Source organism: Rutidosis leptorrhynchoides, chromosome 11 (assembly GCF_046630445.1).
Source record: "Rutidosis leptorrhynchoides isolate AG116_Rl617_1_P2 chromosome 11, CSIRO_AGI_Rlap_v1, whole genome shotgun sequence".
In the NCBI taxonomy this organism is placed as follows: Eukaryota; Viridiplantae; Streptophyta; class Magnoliopsida; order Asterales; family Asteraceae; genus Rutidosis; species Rutidosis leptorrhynchoides.
In genome coordinates, this window is record NC_092343.1 from 403549166 (window position 1) to 403553304 (window position 4139).

The following is a 4139-nucleotide window of genomic DNA, read 5'->3' on the forward strand; positions in this document are numbered from 1 at the left end:
TTCACAGATTAATGTTTGATGAAAACGATTTTCGTATTGGGTAAGGGTAGACTCGCATGAAGGTGTTTGATGGTGGAGAGAATTTTAGGTTTTTTTTTTTTTTTTGGTATAGAACAAAGTGACCCTTGAAAAGTACTTCGTTAGTTTTTTTTTATTTAAGGGTAAGGGTGTTTTGGTAATCAAACAATTAATGGAGATGATTATGATGTCATTAGGAAGTTCGGGAAAAATAAATGGTTTGAATTAGTTTTGAAATATTAAATGAAGGGCTAGGATTAGTTATTATTAGTTTAGATGACCTATTTTTAATTTTGTTATCATATATAAAAGAGAAAAGAGATAATTATAATTATAATTATAATTATAATCTTTTACCATAGCAAAAACAAAAAATAACCTAGGAAAAAATAGCGCCCACTATTATTTTCGTGTTCCCTCTAAAAATTTCTAAATATTTTTAAATCCCTTAATTTTAGTTACTTTCTAAGATATGTGTGTATCCTACTCACTATTATCTGATCCGTCTCCTTATACCATCAACGAGATCTAATTGAAACGATTACTCCATGGAGTGCCTCTAAAATAACCTACCGCTCATCCACTCCATCTCCTTACCGTCGTCACCATCACCTGCGCATCCACCGTCGTCTTCTCCGCCTACAATTCATTACGTCATAACCACCAACACGTTCGTCATCATCTTCATCGTCATCGGCGCAAGCTACGCGTTTTTTAAGATTTTGTAAATTTAGGGTTTCATAAGCACCGTTATCGTCTTCGCTATTGTCTATGTGATCTTCTTACGATTCTGTACATTTAGGGTTTCAGTTTTCGCTCCCAATTTGATATCCTGCTAACGGTTACGTTGGAGACTAATCTCAATTTCGTTCATCCAATTGGTAACTGACTGCTTCTATTTTAATTTGTATATCGATATCGGTGTCATTATATATAAATATAATTGTATATAAATATAAGGGTAATTATATGTGATTATATATATTGATGCCTATGAAAAGAGAAGGCTTAAATTCAGTTCTCTTTTGGATCCTCATTTGTTTTTGTTACAGGTTTATAGCCAATTCGCTACTTTATAAATTTATTCATTAATCAATTGTTGTTGTTATTATTAAGTTTGTATGTTGCAGAGACCAAGTATAAGGTGTCTGTTAGGACTATGTTGATATATTTGGAGTTGTATTGATTGATAAATGTTGTAATAAATCACTTGCATGACTTTTTTGTATTGTTTAGTTGTTAGTGATCAGCTATTGGACATTGGACGTCGATGATTCACAATAGACGACGTTTTCGTTCTCAACATTTGACTACAGCATGTTTTGCAGTTCATCAAAATTGTCAATGGTATTTTTTCAAGAAGTAATTTTAATTCCATTTTACTTATATCTACTATTTTAGTTCTTTTCTGCTTTCCACTTTGATTTTGATTTGGTGTTTGGGATTTGGTTTTAAATACCATTTATGATGGGCACTACTGTATATTAGTGTATGTAATAGATGGATTATGTTAATATTTTTCTAACATCATTAGGAAGTTAAACTTATGATAGAATAATGCCACCTACAAAAAGAAGAAAGGTTTAGCTTTGTCACGAGCAACTTGCCTCAATAGCAAAGAAAATTTTATTAGGCAACACGAAAAGCATTGGAAAAACTGCACTAAGGATATAGTATATAAGGATTTTCTTCTTAGTATTGATATGCTCCAGGTCTTAAATATAATCCTCTTATCTGAATAGTGTTTCTTAACTATTTACTATTTGCTTCTACCTGTTTATATTAGCTATGCTTCAAGTTTTCTGAGTATCATTCACTAATTTTTATAAACTGTTGGCCTGCTCTACAAACTATAACCCTATTAAAAAATGGGTACTTTTTGCAATAGTAATGTTTACTATCATCATACCTTCCTACAGAATGAGCCAAATAAAGTATAGAATCCAGAAAACGCTTTCATATGTGCTGACACAAACCCGGACCTTCATCGAGTTAGTTAAAAAGTTACTTTATAACAAATTTATTTAACGCCATAACTAACCAACAACTTACAGTCAGAACAATACACATGTGAAGGGATAATTCAACAACTTGATGATCAACGACCATGGTGCTACAATGCTTGCTAATTGTGCTTTTGGCTGACTGTTAACAAAAGTTTGTGATCAAAGATGCTTTTTAATTTGTTCTGAGTATTCATTTTGTAATTTCCTCTTTAGTGTTCGATTCAATTAAAGACCTTTTTATTTCTTATTCTTGAATGAGGATTTTTAGGTGTATAAGTCAAGAAATGGTAAAAAGAAAAATAAGGCAATGTGTGCATTGATTTGCCTGGAAGGATGTATATATTCATACTAGTCATTTCTGCACTGTGTTAAGATGTCTTTTGAGAACCTGGGACAAACTGGAGTTGATGATGATGATGATGTTAGTGATGAGATCACAGTTCAGGAAAATGAAGATAAAGAAAAGACACCAGTTGAGCAAGACAAACCATGTAAAGGCCATGAAACTACTGTACATTGACCCACATTATTAATTAGAAGTTCTTTATTTCACTTGCTGAAGATGTACGTTTATGATGATTAATCTTTTATAATTGTTAAATGTTTCATGTTTTCATTTGGCAGAAGCTCATGCAAGCTTAATTTTAGACATCATGAACGTACCAGATCTCACTCGTAATCAGGTTGCAAGTCACATACAGGTACGTACTTATACATATTGTTCACATTTATTTTTCTTTTTACAAGTTAATTTTATGTTAGTCAAGTGTGTAATTTCCAAATTAATTATTTTTGTCGACGAATAGCACAGTTAGCCCAAGCGGAAGTGACTAACCGGCTGAATATGGTTTACGCTTAACTAGTTAATTAAGAAAGCAGTTAAAACTATTACAATGAATACACTATCATCATCATCATATTTGTTTTATATGATGCAGTGCATTGTCTTCACTCAAGGTCAGCTTAATTATTTCAGTTTGAAGAGATTGCACATTTATATGTATATAGTTTGAGTTGTTTGAAATAGTTTTGATGAGATATAGCTTGTTTGTTACATTGTTTGCTTATAGTCGAACATAGGTTAGGAAAGCTTGTGTGTTGTTTAAATCTACTTGTATCTATATGCAACGTATGGGTTTAAAGCACTCGAGCACAGTTTTGGCTCCATGGATGATGGATAGAAATCGTATTAGAAGAGTAATTATGGCAAGTACAAAGTGGTAATAAGATTTTAAAAGTATGTGAGTCTGATGATTTTATGAGATTCATGGTTGATCTCTATAATAATCTTCATCTTCATCTTTCAATTTTCTTCCTGAAATTGAGTTAGAATAAGTATATCTAACCATTGTGTATGTCCTTGTAAACTTGTAATAAATAAGATTGATTTTTATAACGTGCACCTTTATGCTTATACATGGATGGTTTATTTGTAGGTGGTATATGAGGATTGATAAAGATAGATGCTGACACAAGACGGCATGCGTTTGCTTCTTGTTGATTTTACATTTTTGTTAAATGTTATTCGGAGTCTTTATATGTTCTATCGCTTTTTAATTTTTCATGTTTAGTGTTAGTTTGAGTTTTGAGAATACTCTATTGAAATATTGAAGTATAATTATGTTTTAGTTCATATTTGTTTTTTAATATAGTTTAAATTCAAAATATCCTAGTGACGTAAATAAGAACCGGATTCGAGAAAAACAGCTCAAACCGAAAATCTGGATCCGGAACCAGATTCGAATATCGGATTCAGAACCAAATATCTGCACCAGATCCGAATATTCGAATCGGATCTGGGAATACTATGACTTGATAGGACGCCCTATTATTATGTCATAATAAACTTGATATAATATCATTATATTAGGACCTTTTTTCATAGTACTAAAGTATCATATCTTTATATATTATGACCTATTTTTTTGTTTTTAACGTTTCAAATATTTATATTAGAACTTCTTTTAGTGGTCCTATCCTTAAAAATCATTGTATTATGACCTTTTATGTAGTACTAAAGTAACATTTGTGCATATTAGGACTTTTTTTTCTTGGTACTAAACTAGTATATCGTTATATTAGGACTCTGTTTATTGGTACTAATGTACTAATTTT

The 4139-nt window shown here is 31.2% G+C and overlaps 1 long non-coding RNA gene across 1 annotated transcript; it reads left to right on the plus strand.

Moving 5' to 3' along the window:
- The first annotated feature begins 2147 nt into the window (after window positions 1-2147).
- On the plus strand, window positions 2148-3608 carry LOC139877671 (uncharacterized). Its single transcript, XR_011768717.1, has 3 exons — window positions 2148-2515; window positions 2649-2725; window positions 3461-3608. It is a non-coding gene; the product is annotated as an uncharacterized lncRNA (long non-coding RNA).
- The last annotated feature ends 531 nt before the right edge of the window (window positions 3609-4139 follow it).